Source organism: Protopterus annectens, chromosome 10.part0 (genome assembly GCF_019279795.1).
Source record: "Protopterus annectens isolate FY-2018-M chromosome 10.part0, PAN1.0, whole genome shotgun sequence".
Taxonomy (NCBI): Eukaryota; Metazoa; Chordata; order Ceratodontiformes; family Protopteridae; genus Protopterus; species Protopterus annectens.
In genome coordinates this window covers 562290783-562309917 of record NC_056744.1, presented here as the reverse complement: position 1 = coordinate 562309917, position 19135 = coordinate 562290783, and positions in this window count along the sequence as shown.

The following is a 19135-nucleotide window of genomic DNA, read 5'->3' as shown; positions in this document are numbered from 1 at the left end:
TGAGCTCATCAACCCAGTCAGTGAAGAAAACTTCTACTTCAGAAAGCTGGTCTAGGGGATTATTTATAGGGTGTACTGTGAACATTTTGCTTAATACTAAAAGAAACACTTTCTTTTGGAAAATATGATTTCTATTCTTTTCTTTTTTTTTAAGCAAAGGTCACACTGTTATGTGTTTCATGACATAAATGTGATGATTGTCTTCTTAAATTGTCCAAACTTTTGGTCACATGCTTTGTGTCCAAAAAAAAGCTTGCTGCCTTTTCATGGTGTACCCATTGCATCACTAGGCATTTTACTACACTCTTTTCTAGAATGTAGATTGCTCATTGTTACCTTAAAAGTGAGAAGTATTGATTTATTTAACTTTGCATCCCCATACATGACTGCATTTTTAAGTCACAAGTATGTTATTCTTGTTGCAAAACAAATAAACAGAAAAAGAAGAAAAAGATCACAGGAGAAGGGGATGAATGAGGACAACCATTTTCATAAAGATCATGTCAGAAAACAACTAAAACCAATGCAAACAACACATAATAGTGATTTAGAAAACAGTTATATTATAAAATTAAATGGTTTCCACTACTGGTCTCAAAAGCAGATTTCCTTTTCGTGTCCAGTGGCCTGAAGCTTGTATACCCTACAGGTCAAACGTACCAAGAAACAAGAGCATGACATTGTATGTGGCACCAGACGTGGTGCCATGCTCTGCTAAGGCACACACACCTCCTGCCCCTGTGAGGGGTATGCAGCATGGCATTGAGCTCATCCCTCACTCATTACCTCACCACAAAGTTTAGGAGGAGGTACTGGAACTCAGGTTTCCTTATCTGAAGGCATGACCTAATCCCCCCTCCCACACGGTATCAATGGTGAACCAAAGGATAATGTACACAAGACTGGGCTGAGATTCAGAAAGGTTATTGCCAGTGGTAAAGCATTTTAACTAGCTTCATTTCATAATGGATATGAAATCTGACACTCACATGGCTGTCATTATTTAGTGACTGCAATCATCAATGAAGTGCCAGAAATTCAGATTTTTTGAGGAACCCACCACAAAGATGTGGCAAATGCATTGACATGCTATATAATCCATGACAGCTGAGAGGCATGTGTGCAGGGTGCACTTACCCTTGCACTGTCATGTATATTGGTAAATACAGTGGTCATCTGTAACTTAGGTACAGCATGTCTTTTACAAATGTCGACCACTACATTCGGAAAATGCATTCTGTTTCTAAAGCATGCTGCAGCAGAATGTATTGCATGGATGCAGTGACAGCACCACTATCCCTTATTTATAGTGGGAAAAAGTTTCAAAACAAATGCATAATATACGTTATGACTGTTGCAGGAGGGACTGATGATACAATGTTGCTCCAGATGGTATGTTTTATTGATGACTACATGACAACATGTCTTTGGTTCCACACAGATTCAGGTAGTGCATTTATACAGTGGATTCACTGCACTTCCATCCTATGCTTTGGCAACTCCCCAAGTTCTTGTGGAGTATTCCATGTAGGAGATTTCTTTTTAATTTTGTTGTGTGCGCCACTTTGCTACCACCTCCTTCCTTGCTATCTCATCTTTCTTCCTCTTCCTTTTTTGTTCTTTCTCATTACTACCACTTACCTGCTTGTTGACTCTTTGTACTTTATTATGGTACCTCCTTCTTCTCCTGTTAGTGCAGCGCACTTAACTGTTTTGCCATTCAGTGACAAGAACCTGTCAGTTAATGAATCTTGCTCAGTCAGGTGCATGGCCAGCTCGTATCTCTTAACTGTTCAGATTTTCCTCATAAAATGCATAGTTTTCTGGCAAATAACTGTGAACTGCAATCTCTAAATAATGACAGACATTTGAGTTTCAGACTTCATATCCATCATAAAATGGATTTTAATAAAAAAAATACTCTTCTCTCAACTTAAAATGTGTTCCTCATGTTGGGCCTCTGTCTCCCATTAGTTTCGTCTTTGTCCAGATTTCTTGTGCTTAGAGGTTGAGAGGTACAGACCCACTGATATTCATTGAGTAGTACAGCAGTTATTTATAGCATGTAGAATGTGAAAAATGTCAGTAGACATTCCAAGCTTGCTCAGCTTTGGCATTGAATGTGGCATTCAGAATGTAGTTTTGCACTAAATGAAAGGGCAGCAAAATCTGATAATTATGCACTGACATAGTTAAAGATCTACTTCTGCACACGACAGGAGGAGATGTTTTGGGGCGAATGACAAATCCAAAGTGCCAAAGTACAAGTTTTCAGAGAAATTGAATAAACTCTTTGGCCACAAAAGTAATGTTCAGTTTGAGAGAAATAAGGGCAAGAATATTAAATAAGAAAAAAAATGAGTCTGTCTAACTGTACTATAATGATGGTACTAGCAAGAATTTGTGGATTTAAAGATATTGTTAAAGGAATTAAAAATAGTTAATACAACTATGTGGACGAATAACAGTAAGGATGACAGCCTGGGAGAGTAACACTTTTCAAATTTCCACTGATATAACAGTAAATGAAGCAAAGGAAAAAAAAAACTTATGTGGTCAAAAGACCAACTAAGAGAAATGAGTGATGAAAGACAATAATGAATAAAAGAAGCAGGATAAAGGTAATGCAGAGTAGAAATACTTAAACATAATTCAAATATTGTATCAATGTTCTTGGTGGTGTGCGTCCAGCTTTTGGCAAAGTACATATAGGTGTTAATAAGAGAATAATTTTACAAAAGTGTGTAGAAGTTTAAATGATAGACTAAAGTATAAAATGTATATGGGAAACAAAAAGAACCAACGAAACTGAACAAAAACATAACTGGACTGTAGAAATCCACAGGTTTCTGTCTTTAGCACTTTCTCTGGGTATCATAACTGAAAGAAATGTTTGCAAAGACATCACTATACTGATGGCACTGAGTTTTATCTCCTATTCCCCAGGACGTAGATTGATGATGAAATCTTTACCAGAATCTCCAGACTGTATGCTTTAGCTGATGGTTCATAACTGGTTTAGTCTCATACAACTAATGGATGTATGTGTCATTTTCAGTGAATCAGTTTCTCTACCTTTGAATGAGGGTAAAAGTATTGAATGAATGCATAATGTATACAGTCTCAGTGTTATCTTCAATGGCATGATTGCACTTGATCCGGTGTCAGGTGATGTAATGTTCACATGCTTCTATCAAAAAAATATTGTCTGGAACAGGCACCTGATATGATTTGTGTGGTTTATATCACGTTGACAGACTTTTAAATGTTCGAACATCATAGGGTCGACACCATGTGATCCAACTTTTAAAAGCTTGAACATTTTAACGGGCATCTCCATAGAGTGCAGAATGAGAAGATTTCCCTTTTCTGCACTGTAGTGCGATCTCAGAGTTGGTATATTTAAAAGCGGGGGTGTGGAGGGTACAGGGGTCCTTGCCCCCCCTGCTTAAACTGTTCAATTAGGGTTTTTTTTTTTTTTTTATTACATTTTCAAACTTTTAAAAGTTCGATCATATGGTGTCGACCATATGACGTTCAAACTTTTAAAAGTTCGATTATGTAATGTAGATGCGATCTCTAGACCTAGCTGTGTTTTTTCTTGACACAGATTCATCATGTTTAAACTATTGTGTAATTCCTTATTCTTCTATCTCCTGAAACAGAACTGCATTTACTTGCAGTTTATATAGAACTAACTGATATGGTGTTGTTATCCTGTGGAACGTCATTTCAGTATTTCTTTGAGTAGCTGATATAAACTCTAGAGGTTAGATATGACAGTAGTACAGGTAGATGTTAAACATTCCATAACACTTCTTAGAAGATCAAAGGCCTTTTTATTAACACCAAAATGTACAATGACATCAGAAATCCATTAATATATTTATTAGCCAAAAGCCTGATGACAAGAAGCCTTAATTAAATATTTAATTAAAAGGAACATACATGTTTGACTTGCATTGGTAACTTATTATCAGTAATAAGTCCAAGAATATGTTAAGTAAGGAACCTATCATACAGGCAGTTATTTCTTTTTTTGATGTAGATATAGATCCTTACTGCATGTGATTGTAGAGCACCTGGTTTTATAAAGAACACAGAGGTCAATTAAGGCTGAATCTTTTATGATACTATGTGTGACACCCTTATCATGGTACTCTATTGGGTTAGATGACAGATTTAAGACCTTTCATTTCCTTTGTTGGAAACCTTTGGACCTTTCCAGTTGAGTGAAATGCTTGCCTTTTTTAACTACCATAGGGGACACTGTATTCACTGATGGTTCTGAAAAAGAAAGAGTACAGTGGTAGGACTACCTTGTATCTTAAAGATATTCCCTTGGAAATTTACTGGGCCATTAAGATTTCCTGACTAGTGCACACTAGATGAGTGAATGAGAGTTGCCCACTTAAGTACTCAGGTTTCTACTCAGGAAAAGAGCACCTCTTATAACATATGAGGTGGGAACAGCTTTTTTTTGATGAAAGCTACTATGCTGCACTTTTTTGCTGTTCAAGGTACTTGTCTATCAGTATAAATCATATTTCACGCTTCTTAGTTCTCTCTTTGTTTGAATTATCTTTATTTCAATTTAATTCGCAATAGGTAAATATGTATTTCTTTTCATATCATGCATATTATCCCAAGTTTATTTCCTAATACTGCTGCATGTTTAAATATTCAACATTGCCCAATTTTCTGAGAATTCATTGTCAACATTTTCCCACAAGCAATCTTGTCTTTTCTAATTTCACTTAAAATTTTGCTGCTGAATGTTTGTTCCTCAAAGGAACAAAACCTTTTTAGTATTTTATAGTCTGGGAAATTATTTCAATTTTTTCCATGGTTTTCAAAATCTGAAAACTTAATTGTTTTTTTTTTTGCCTGTACACTTTACTGACATATTGATATTGTCTCTAATCCCATAGTTTTGGACTCTTGCTATATTTTTTTTAGTTTGTATTATTGCTTGCTGAATTAGTTGTGAAACAATATTTCATGTAGTGGAGCAATACTAAGCATTGTTGTATAATACACTTGGTTTTTCAGTTGTCTTCCCAACTATGGTTCCTTTTGAGTGGATTTTGCATATCCTTCCTAGTTTCACTGTGGATTTTGGTTTCCTCCCACATTACAAAGATATGGCAATAAGTGAACAGATGATACTACAAACTGTGTGTGTGTGTGTGTGTGTGTGTGTGTGTGTGTGTGTGTGTGTGTGTGTGTGTGTGTGTGTGTGTGTGTGTAGGTCTGGCTCTACCCAGACTCTGAATAGGATAAAGCAGGGATCAGGAAATCAATGAATAAATGAAAATATTCCAACAATTTTCTAATTAAAACCTGCAACATATGCATACATTCTCATACCTCCTTTCATTTTAATTTCAGGATGGCCACAGTGATGTAGCAGTTAGCATTGTCATCTCACAGCAAGAGGTTCTCCAGTTTGATTCTCGACTGGGGTGCCTTTTATGCAGAGTCTGCATGTCCTCCCTGTGGTCACATCGGTTTCCTCCGATTGCTCTGGTTTGCACCCACATTCCAAAGACATTCAGTAAGTGGATTGGACACTATAAATTGGCTATAGGTACAAGTGAGTGGTACAGATGGACCACCATGCAGGGCTAGCCACCTGGCAGTGTGAACCTTGGCTCAAGATGATTGTCACTGTTGAAGTGACACCTCAACCCCATGTGCAAAATAGGAAAAAGGGGTTGAGGATGGATGTATGGATGGATATACACATTTTTCACAACTAACTTTAATTTTTTTATAACAACAGTATTGTTGCTTTCGTGTTGGTACACGAATAAATGAGTCTTTGTGGGTTCTGTTTAAGCAGCTTTATTCTATACAAACACATTACTGTAAAGCTTATTTGACTATGACTAAGTAACATATACAAACTAACTGCTGTGATCATACATGCTTACACACTGGCTGCTTCTTCAAAATGGCACTAGGAATCGCACGTGTCTGGAATTTATATGTGCACTCATAGCCTCGCATTCTTCCATAAAGACATAACACACACATGCTACACTCTGAGCTACATCCTCCTTCTTTGAGAAATAGATCATGCAATTTGTCATGAGATATTTAGCATGCAGAAATCACAAATAATCTAGAGACATGCATTATACAATACTAAGTACACATGTATATACAATCAAGTCCACATTGCTGTGTATTTCACACTAGGCTTAAAAACTCGTCCATATCATGTGACATAAAATTGAGAATCAGTTTTAGCAACTGGAACAGTCTCTGCAAAATGTTCAAATTACTGTCTGAGACAGAATCAGAATTTTGAACACATACTGGTCAGGAAACAATGTCTGACTCAGTCTTTGATTTAGAGTCTGCATCACAGGTACAATGCTTTGATTTCAATGGTGATGATTCTGGTACAGGAAAAAGATGTCTGTGATTCCTCCTATACTCTACACCCTCTAAACTTAGCCAATAAGATCTCAGCTCATCACAGATGCCTTTTTTTCTGATCTATTCAATCAAAACCTTTTGTTGTCTGGATTCATACCATCTCTCCTTCTCGCAATGAATGAAGTAATTTGCTCGATCTGTCATAACTAGATTTCTGGATATTACACTTCTTCAACAACTGAGCCTTGATGCTTTTATTGTTCTTAGAGTTAGGTTTCAACAAAGTTGATGAAATATGTAGCATAGTTCTAGTTTGTCTGGAATATAGTCTTTGAGAAGATGAGCCAAGAATATTGTTACGAGGTATGTTTCTGAGATTAAGTAAATTCAAGAATACATCGTCATTGTCACACTTTCCCCTGGATTTACAAAGCCCTTTATAGCGTGCAGGATTAGTCTAAGAACTAATTTCGGCAATATGGCTAATGTGCGATCCAGGAATGAGCTCCCAGGATGTGCATGTGACCTCTTAGACTAATCCTGCATGGACCGAGCTCCTGTATGCAAATTGCCCTCATTTGCAGGTGAAAACCATGCAAATGAGGGTAATATGCAATCCAGGAAGCTGGCAGCAGTCCGTGCAGGACGAGTGCAGTCTGCAGAAATATACTCAGTTAGTAATTGAGTACATTTCTGCAAACTACAAAACGGAGCAATGACAGCTCCAAATAAAGGCTGCATATCATTGAGGAAGCATGCCAATGGCCAAGTAGAAGGTCATTGGCATTGCAAACTGTTTAAAAAAAAAAAAAAAAACTTTTATTTTGTTTTCAACGATCTTGCCTGTTTAAGCATAAGGCAGTGGCGTGCAAGTGGGATCGGGAGGAAAATAACAAAATAAACCTAAAATAAGTATTCTAACTAAAAGCAGTTTTCTGCCATGCAAGTCAATGGCAGGTAGAAGACAACCTGGCCAGTGAGTAATGGTTGCTAAGGGGGGAGGCTCAGTGTGGGACATGTAACTATGCATTAGCAGGCAATCCTATGCAAATGAGGGGAAGGCTAGAGAATCCCAGATTCCCTGTCAGTGCAAGCCTGCACCCAAGAGTGTAGGACTAGGTAAACCATGAGTGTAAGCCCTAGACATAGCTGACAGAAGTGGCTGTGTCAGGCATGCTGTAAGCTAAATGGAGCATTGTGGCTCGTGTTTGCCCTTAGCTAAGCTAAGCTAAGGCAGGGGGTGTGTCTAGGGCTGTCCTATCTTACACCAAGAAAATCATGGTGTACATAGGTAGAACAAGCCAAAATCCTGTAAAATGTGCTTACACCAATTGTAAAAAAAAAAAAACAGGAAATAGCATCTCCGTTCACATCTGAGCACTGTGTTTGCGTGGCGCGCCCCCGGGCTCAAACAGGAAGGTAATAGGAAGGGAAACCAGCAGTAGGAAGGTAATCAAGGAGAACTGGGTTAGCTGGCAGGTGAAATGTATCAGAATCAGTCAATTACACAGACAGCAGACCAGCCCAGCCCAGAACACTACTATAAACTAAGCAAACACCTTCCCCTCTGGTTTTTCCACACTCTACACCACTGGTGTATACAAGCGGGGAAATTTTAACAAACAAATCTACAAAATGAGAAGGACTGCAGCAGGCAACATAGAGCAACATGTGCAAGAGGCTGAGGGTGCTGAGGATGTGAATGCTGCCGAACAACCCACAGTATGGAGACAGAGAAGAATGTACAGACCCAGGGTAACCTACCAGGGGCTACATGAGCTGGAGATAGTGGAGAGCTATAGGATGGACAGAGACCTCCTACAGCAAATTGTTGTGCTGTGCCGGCCACACCTGACACACCGAACTGGCCAAGGGGAACCCATCCTTGTGGATACCAAGGTATGTGTAGGCCTAGGTATACTAGCCACAGGTACCTCCCAAAGCACAACTGGGAATACTGGGGATATCATGGGGATCTCACAGGCATCAGCATCCAGAGTATTCCACCAGTTCCTGGATGCCATGTCAGCACATGCCAGTGAGCAAGTATATTTCCTCAACAGACATGAGATGTTGACCAGCAATATGCATCTCTTCCACCAAATAGCAGAATACCCTGGGGTAGTGGGTGCAATAGACTACACTCACATACGCATCAAAGAACCACCTGGTGAGCAGGGTAGGGCCTACATGAACTGCAGGGGCATCCCCTCCATCAACTGCCAGGTTGTATGTGATGCCCAGGGCATTATAATGAATGTGTGTGCTGTTTGCCCTGGATGCTATGACGATTCACACATATGGCATCTGATGCAGCTGTACCACAGATTTGCCAGTGTGGACATCCCCTAGGGTCATCTAGTGGGGGATGATTGGTACCCACTGTAGCTGTGGCTGATGACACCCATCAGAAATGCACACACACCTGAACAACAACGCCATAATGAGGCATACGCACAGGCCAGACATATAATAGAGCATGTGTTTGCGATGCTCAGGTCATGGTTCTGGTGTCTGGACACATCCGGTGGAGCCTTGCAGTATTCACCAGCTACATGTACCCAAATTGTTATGGTATGTGCTATGCTACACAACATGATCCTGTGGAAACAGCTGCGGCAGGAACAGCATGGGGCAAGGCCACACAGCACCCCACCAATGCCAAGGCCTGTATAGGCACAGAGTGACTCAGAGGAGGAACAACCTGAGCCTGCCCCAGTAGGCAGGAGAAGACGTGCCCAGTAGGCCCTGGCCTTGGCAAAGAGGCAACGCATAGCATATGCACTGACACAGTAGGGACCCAGGGAAGGACACCTCTCTCTGACTCGCACAGACAGTAAAAGGGATGCCAAACATGACACTACCTGTGCTCTACCATGTATATGGAGTGTACTATGTGCATCCGACATAGGCAGCCCTCCAGCACCATCCTCAAGTCTGGCATACCCTCAAGGTAAGTCAATCAACCTACCAATTGCCAAACGGAGTAGAATGTGTTGTTACCTGTAGCTATGGTATGGATGTGAGAATGCAAGGGAATTGGGTGGCCGAATGTTAAGGCAGCAGACAGTAGGCACTTATAGTGGCACCATGACATCTGTAACACATACTGGAGTCACCATAGTAGCCAGTACTAAACAGGGTGACAAAACCCACTGCAGGAAATGGGCTGAGTGACATGTGTGTCCATAAGACCCACACATGCCAGTCAGGAAGGTTCACATACCCAACAACAGTCTCAGCCAGCAGAACAGATGTAAACAAATACAAACAAATGCTGTACTATGGCATCTGAATGAGCCCTACGGGTAACCCCTGCCCCAGGCCTACACAGACAGACTACAGCAGGCCAGGCAGTTGGATGTAAGTTGTGAAGGCTAGGAAGTCAGAAACTAATATGTAGGTAATTAAAGCTAAGATCTGTAGTACACTAGTATGCCTCTAGCCAGCGTGATAGGTAACACTACAGACTGAAATGGAGTACCTGACACACCAGTACAGTCCTAGCAAATGTGTACAAGTGTCAGGTGTGCCCCCACCATCCTACGTACACTTATAGTAACAGTCAAGTGTGCCCCCCACACCTGTGTAGAAATGTAGAAACAGTCAGGTGTGTCCCCCCGCTATGCAGAAATGTAGCAACAGTCAATACCAAATGACCGATGGATACCCTGCAGACACAGCACGCTATCTGTTGGTGTACAACACAAAGGTCAACACCGCAGTACAAACCACCTGGACTTCATCCACACATGCAATACAGATGGCCATACTGGGCATGCTCACACACACAGAGGAATGAAGGCAACGTCAGTCAACAACATACTGAAAGGTCATACTGGGCATGGTCACACACTTAAACACATGAAGGACATGTCTGCAAACACCAGTGGACCAGACATATCTGGCAGTTGCAGTTCTTAGTGCATACACATGTCAGTATGCACCACTCCTGCCTTGCACACACAGTGGATAGGAATACAGACATATTTGTAAGGACAACACACTATAATAAGCAAAAGCTAGACGGACATAGATGTGTGGAAGAGGGTGACCGTGACAAGGAGCCATCTGAGCCTGTCCCACCCAGCACACAGCCAAAGGGCCCCAAACACATGAGGGGCAGATGTCACTCACTACAGATACTAGCCACCAGTATCTGTCAGATTGACAGACTATGTGGTGCATGTGCCAGCTGTGCAACATGACTGTACAAGCACATAGTCATCTAGCAGCTGTATACACATACCTGTGACTTATGACCTCGTGTGTGCCCGCATGTGGCATGTCAACCCCTACATAAATAGGTTATGGCCCATGCACACACCACCCTCCCCATAGCAGTATTATGATAAGCCTGCTGAGGTCATCCAATGTGAAATACATCTTTGGGAGAGCTGTAACTCAGTAATCTCCATGGCGTGTCCCATAACTGTGTACTGCTCTAGTGATAAACTAGTTAGGTAGTAGTTCTAACCCCAGACTTGGCAATTGTGTGAGTGTGTGTTTGTGTGTGTGTCTGTCTGTCTCTAACTGTGTAGAGAGAAATGCTTTTTAGGCTACTCACACTCCGTACAATTCATACACTCAACTTTGGCAAGGCTACTGATGTCACTCACTTAGAAATACACCACTGGGAAAGTTATTGCTCAGTAACCTCTGTAGCACGTCCTGCAACTGTGTACTGCTGTAGTGTGATAAAGTAGTTAGGTAGGTGTTCCAACCCCAGACCTAACAATTGTGTGTGTGTGTGTGTGTGTGTGTGTGTGTGTGTGTGTGTGTGTGTGTGTGTGTGTGTGTGTGTGTGTGTGTGTGTCTGACTGAGTAGAGAGCAATGCATTTTTGGCTACTCACACTCCGTACAATTCATATACTCAACTTTGGCAAGGCTGCTGATGTCACTCACCTAGAAATACACCTCTGGGAAAATTATAGCCTGGTAATCTTCATAGTGCATCCTGTAACTGTGTACTGCTGTAGTGTGGTAAAGTAATTAGGTGGGTATTTTAACCCTAGACTTAGCAGATGTGTTTGTGTGTGTGTCTGACTGAGTAAAGAGCAATGCCTTTTAGGCTACTCACACTTCGTACAAATCATATACTCAACTGTGGCAAGGCTGCTGATGTCACTCACCTAGAAATACACCTCTGGGAAAGTCATAACCCAATAATCTCTGTCACGCATCCTGTAACTGCGTACTGCTGTAGTGTGATAAAATAGTTAGGGAGATATTCTAACCCCAGTCTTGAAAATTGTGTTTGTGTGTGAATCTGTGTGAAGGTGTCTGGCTGAATAGAGAGCAATGTTTTTAGGCTACTCACACTCCATACAATTCACATACTCAACTTTGGCAAGGCTGCTGATGTCACTCATCTAGACAAACACCCCTGGGAAGGGTGTAGTCCAGTAATCTCTATAGCATGTTCTGTAACTGTGTACTGTTGTAGTGTGATAATGTAGTTAGGTCGATGTTCCAATCCCAGACTTGGCAACTGTGTGCGTGCGAATTTGTGTGTCCATGTGTCTCTCTGTTTTTGACTGAGTAGAGAACAATGCTTAGAATTCATACACTCAACTTTGGCAAAGTTGCTGATGTCACCCACCTAGAAATACATCTCTGAAAAGGTTGCAGCTCAGTAATCTCTGTAGCATGTCCTGTAACTGTGTACTGCTGTAGTGTGATTTTGAACTGTGGTAGGGTTCCATCTCCACCCATGGCAGTTCTGGATATTTTGTGTGTGTTTCAGTGTCTGTGTATGGAGCAATGCATTATAGGCTACTCACTCGCCGTACATTTCAAATGCCCTACTTTGGCAATCCTGCTGATGTCATTCATTGGGAAATACAACTTTGTGGAAAAGGTTGGTAATAATCCCTGTGGTGCGACCTATAACTGGTCTATGCTGTAGGGTGATATAGGCCTTGATCAGGGATTCAATACCCACATATGGTGGTGGATGTTTTGTGTGTGTCTCACTGTCTGCATAGGGAGAAATGCATTTTTAGGTTAGTTACTCGCATTACTGCTGAAATGCCCTTCTTTGGTAATCCTGCTGATGTCATTCATTGTGAAATACACCTTTGGGGAAGGATTTTTCTAGTAATCCCTGTGGTGTGTCATATAACAGCTCCATGATGTAGACCTCAGTCAGGGGTTCTATACCCACACATGTCAGTTGTGGATGTTTTGTGTGTGTCTGACTGTTTGTGTAGGGAGCAATGCATTTTAGGCTAATTACTCGCAGTACAGTTGACATGCCCTAGTTTGGTAATCCTGCTGATGTCATTCATTGTGAAATACACATTTGGGGAAGGGCTTCTCTAGTACTCCCTGTGGTGCATCCTATAACAGCTCCATGCTGCAGTGTGGTATAGACTCTGGTCAGAGGTTCTATACCCACAAATGTCAGTTGTGGACATTTTGTGTGTGTCTCACTGTCTGCGTAGGGAACAATGCATTTTAGGCTAGTCACTCACAGTACAGTTTAAATGCCCTTCTTCGGTAATCCTGCTGATGTCATTCATTGTGAAATACACCTTTGGGGAAGAAGTAATTCAGTAATGTTTGTGCCGCGTACTATAACTGTATAGTGCTGTAGTATAATAAACTAGTTAGGTAGGGTTTCTACTCCCAGACATGACAGGTGTGTGTGTGTTTGTAGCTCGTATCCTGTGTAGAGGTGGTTGTGAGTGTGACATCTGTGGGCAATGTCGAGGGAGTTTTGTTTATTTCTTTTATGGTGGCCCTACTATATATCACAATGTCAACCATACAGGGATAACAAATGTAAATTAGCTGAGAGGCTGGGATGCAAAGCTATACCCATACATGGGACATCAAGGCCAGCCAATCACAGTTAGCAACCCCACTATTACCCAGAGCACACACTCAACCCATGTGTCATATGCACACACATGCCTAGGCAACAGCCAGTATGTTCATAGGTTCATAGGTTGGTACTAGGCTATTGTCCCTAGGGCCTATACAAGCCTAGCCATAACAATTCCCTGGATATTTCTTCCCACAATATTTACTTCTCTGGACCCCTGTCTAGCAGGGCGACTGACATGATCCCCGGGGTGAATTTCCTATCTCCCATCCAATCATCAAGGTTTCTTTTGAAAAGGGTCAATGAAGCGCTCTGCTTGACATGTATGCACACTGCATATTGGCCACTGATAGTAACTAAGCAGTGATAACAATGGGCTACAGAGGGCATGTCACCTTGCCCATCTGTCCAATATGCATGTACATACAGACAGTGCACCTCCACCATGTTCCTCAATAGACACCTGCACCTATGGTGCCTTCACATGTGACTCACAATGGACATACCATACTGACAGCATGCCCTGTGTGGACAGATGACACTGACATCAGGGAATGCTGTTAACATGCTATCAATGTAGGTGCAGGGTACACCTGCTGCCCATTACCAGTTCCTGCCACAGGTGGGCAAGACTGGCACATCTGATGATATTCTGTGTTCACAACAGAGGCCAGACACCCCAGGTACACTAACACATGTCACTGTACATGAATGTGCGAGGTGTGCACATCCCAGACACCATCCATGTCATGGAGTAAGGAACATATACATGACAAGTGATGCACAGCATTGGCCACAAACAATAGTCACCCAGATGACTGGATGGGGGATGCAATACCCACCTGTGTTGGCAAATGCAGAAACTACAGGCCTGGCTCACAATGCAGACCATTGTCATTTGGCCTGATGCCAAGGTATACCCATCATCTACCCTTGTACAGCTGACCGCCACACACCTGTGCAGACAAGCACCCATGCATGTCAGAACTGGCACCATGTGTGTTCGTGTGTGTGTGTGTGTGTGTGTGTGTGTGTGTGTGTGTGTGTGTGTGTGTGTGTGTGTGTGTGTGTGTGTGTTGTATGGTCCGTATGTCCACATCCACACTCACTACAACCCCACCCCAGGGCATACTGAAGCATGCTGTCTAATGTCTGACACCTCCTCATACTCCTTGCCCATATGACCTCTGTATGACCCATGTGGTGCATGTGATACCTGCACAATGATGTGTTGTGGCAATCCCACTAGTGATGAGTTGCACTCCTGGCCCTGCCAAGTGTGTCAATGTGTGTGCGTCCCTGTGTGAGTGTGCCTGTGTTGACACTGGCACCTGTTCATGCAGACAGGCATGTGTGCGTTGCCTACCGTATATCTACCATATCCCTGTTGCAAATGTCACTAACCATCACATATATGTTCTGAGTGCTCCAGAACAGGTAATCCATGTGGCACATCCAATTACTGCATCAAACTGTGATAGCACTACATAGTTGTCGGGGTGTGATACCCTGTGCTGGTAGGTGTGTGACACAAACATGCTATAGTTATACTCCCCCACCCCTCCTTGACATGTATTTGCCTCTGTCTGCCTCCCCCACCCCCTCTCTGGTGGATGTGGAGGCCCACACCTGCTTTACTTAGGCAGCAGCATGTGTATTTTAAGTGATGCGCATGATCACCTGATGGCCTCTGCATGCATTGCAGCCCTCCCCTAGCTGATTGAATGTGGAACAGCGTTGGTAACATTCCCATAGCCAAATGCATGGAAACACACTGCAATACCTAGGAACATCATGGTGGTGTTGGCCCTTTTTAGTCACTGTGAGCAGGAGCTAGATCTGTTGTTTGGCAAACAGCATCTCAGATGGATTGGGAATTTACCTCTAACAACATACACTGTGGAAAGAGGGCAACAAACAGGAGGGGGATGTGCCTGACCTGACTAACAACTGTAAGTGCTGCTATACTGCATTTGGAGTAATGTTGGTTTAACAGTGTTTGTCTGGATATGTCTGTTGTACATGTCACAATACTTGCCATGTCAGTTCCATGTATATGAGGAATCTCCATCTGCAGGGTCATCTGCAGAGTGGGCAGTGTTGTGCCTTTGGTTTCATGTGTTAGCCATGGCACATCTATCTGTGGAATGCAGCAGGTAGTGTGAGGATTGCAGTCTGTAGATGATGAAGGCCGTGACAGTTACTGACTTCATATCCCTCATAGGACATATGTTGCAACAAACCCCGTTACAATGGTAAATTTATGAGGTTATCACAGCAATGTCCATACTGGCCCTGTGTATGTGCTGTCAGCCACACCTCTGTCAACATTTGTACATATATTGTGCATGAAGTGGTGCATATGTGCTGTACACCATAAGTAGTGTCATCATATCTGATAACAAGCCAGTGATATATCAGATTGCTACACATGTAATGTACAGTAGGGGCTATATTTCATGACATAACCTGGCCATTCTGTGGATGTTTGTACAGTACTGAGGTCTGTGTAGTAATGATGAAGTGTGTGTATTGTTAATATGTACATTAGCCTGTGTACAGACAGTGGTAGGTGTGATTGTTCTAGCTCCCATTTTATCTGATGTTACATGCTGCCCCACTGTATGGTACCGTTTTGTCGTACATGTTTGTAGGGCCATTTACACACATCCCATATGACAGAAGCCATCAGACCAAACTGTGTAACAGACCTGTATATGTAGGGTCATTTTTTGAGTGGCACATATGAGGATGGTGTAGAACAGATAGTCCATATACTGTAATAATATGCTAGCTTACCATATGTGGCTGTGGCTGTGTTCACATTGGTTGTGTTTATGCAGTTTCACACAGGTGTATCTTACCCTGTGCTGTGACATCGCTGTTGAGCCTGCTATATATGCAGGTACATGTGCGTTCCCTCATATGAGATGTAGGCTAGTGTTGAGCCAGTCTGCCTGTAGCCTGCACAGTGCATTGTTACATGCCTATTAGCCTAGTGTACTTACCCAGTGAGATGTCATGTGCAGATACTTGCCAGATGTACTGCTGCCGGGCCACCCTTAAAAGTCATGTATGTCAGACAGAGCAATGGGATGCTGTACAGATGTATGTCAATATTTCGTGGGTGGTATGTGTCCATGGCACCCCTGTACCAGCAGTCATTATGTGTCAGGCCAGACAGGAGTGTGTGAATCCAAAACCTATGGTGGCAAATGTATACCAGTCTTTATGTGGTATACCCATCTACATGGCTGTCTACATCTATATTGTCAGGCCTGGTACACATGTTGTGCACTAAGGGATTATGTGTATACCTCTGGACTGTACAAGGTGTGTCCGAAGTTCCACATATATTGGCCAATATCTCTGCTGCACTCCACAGGGGCATTACATGCCAGCGGCAGTACTTTACAATGATTTCCTTAGGATGTCTGTCAGTAGCCATTGGTACACATGTTATAAGCAGATGTCACCTTCCACAGACATCATGTCTGTGAAGACAATCCCAATGACAGTAGCAATAGTCTAGTAATATACCTGCTATACATACCTGACATCACCTTGCACTATGACTTTGGGAATATAGAAGCTGGGGTAGGGCTACACTCCATGTCCAGTACATATGGCGGAAATATATGTACATATACTTATCCAGATAGCCATATATATATATATAATTACACGTGTACTAATTCCAATTACCACTGTCATGGCAACCACCCACTATAAATCCCCACAGAATGTGAGCATGGTCCCTTTACATTCCCTGTGTTATGGACATCCTTCATGTGCGTGTGGGCATCAGTGTTACAGAGAGCAGGTAGCAATACCTCTTACAGGAAAACCTGCACACTCAGAGTGGCCACATATTTGTAGGAGGATCTGGAACTACAGACAGACTGTAAGTAGAGTTGTGTTATGCTTTGTATAGTACTGGTGTTACAGGGTGTGTGTGTGTGTGTGTGTGTGTGTGTGTGTGTGTGTGTGTGTGTGTGTGTGTGTACATACTTATCTACTTTGGAATGCAGTCTGTCTGCATAGCTCGCTACTGTGGGCCTATCCTCTTGCTGGACAGTGGTATGCCTATCATGTGATGTCCGTCCACCACACAGGTCCTGTGTCAGATATTAAACTGGCAGCGTGTGTGTTGCATGCTATCGGTACATGGCTACATCCATTTCTGTTTCTAACCTCAAGTCCCTGACTAAGGATATGTTGCAGACTATTCTGTAACACCAGCACCTTACTTAGTGTATGGCAACAGTGTTCCACATATGTGCCTGTGTGCCAGCCTCTGTTCTCCATCTACATAACAAGCTTTGCACATATGTCATGTCTTTGGGGATTGCTCTGTAGTGGACTGTGAGTATATCACACTGCCATTGCTGCCATTAGTCCACTGCTGTTGTATACCCCACACATACAGTGGGGCTGGGGCCATATATGTGTGGGCATCACCTACACAAGTAATGTTGGTTTAACAGTGTTTGTCTGGATATGTCTGTTGTACATGTCGCAATACTTGCCATGTCAATTCCATGTATATGAGGAATCTCCATCTGCAGGGTCATCTGCAGAGTGGGCAGTGTTGTGCCTTTGGTTTCATGTGTTAGCCATGGCACATCTATCTGTGGAATGCAGCAGGTAGTGTGAGGATTGCAGTCTGTAGATGGTGAAGGCCATGACAGTTACTGACTTCATATCCCTCATAGGACATATGTTGCAACAAACCCTGTTACAATGGTAAATTTATGAGGTTATCACAGCAACATCCATACTGGCTCTGTGTATGTGCTGTCAGCCACACCTCTGTCAACCTTTGTACATATGTTGTGCATGAAGTGGTGCATATGTGCTGTACACCATAAGTAGTGTCATCATATTTGATAACAAGCCAGTGATATATCAGATTGCTACACATGCAATGTACAGTAGGGGCTATATTTCATGACATAACCTGGACATTCTGTGGATGTTTGTACAGTACTGAGGTCTGTGTAGTAATGATGAAGTGTGTGTATTGTTAATATGTACATTAGCCTGTGTACAGACTGTGGTAGGTGTCATTGTTCTAGCTCCCGTTCTATCTGATGCTACATGCTGCCCCACTGTATGATACCGTTTTGCCATACATGTTTGTAGTGCCATACACACATGTCCCATATGACAGAAGCCATCAGACCAAACTGTGTAGCAGCCCAGTATATGTAGGGTCATTTTTTGAGTGGCACATATGAGGATGGTGTAGAACAGATAGTCCATATACTGTAATAATATGCTACCTTACCATATGTGGTTGTGGCTGTGTTCACATTGATTGTGTTTATGCAGTTTCACAGAGGTGTATCTTACCCTGTGCTGAGAAATGGCTGTTGAGCCTGCTATATATGCAGGTACATGTGCGTTCCCTCATACGAGATGTAGGCTAGTGTTGAGCCAGTCTGCCTGTAGCCTGCACAGTGCATTGTTACATGCCTATTAGCCTAGTGTACTTACCAAGTGAGATGTCATGTGCAGATACTTGCCAGATGTACTGCTGCCGGGCCACCCTTAAAAGTCATGTATGTCAGACAGAGCAATGGGATGCTGTACAGATGTATGTCAATATTTACTGGGTAGTATGTGTCCATGGCACCCCTGTACCAACAGTCATTATGTGTCAGGCCAGACAGGAGTGTGTGAATCCAAAACCTATGGTAGCAAATGTATACCAGTTTTTATGTGTTATACCCATCTACATGGCTGTCTACATCCATATTGTCAGGCCTGGTACACATGTTGTGCACTAAGGGATTATGTGTATACCTCTGGACTGTACAAGGTGTGTCCAAAGTTCCACATATATTGGCCAATATCACTGCTGCACTCCACAGGGGCATTACATGCTAGCGGCGGTATTTTACAATGATTTCCTT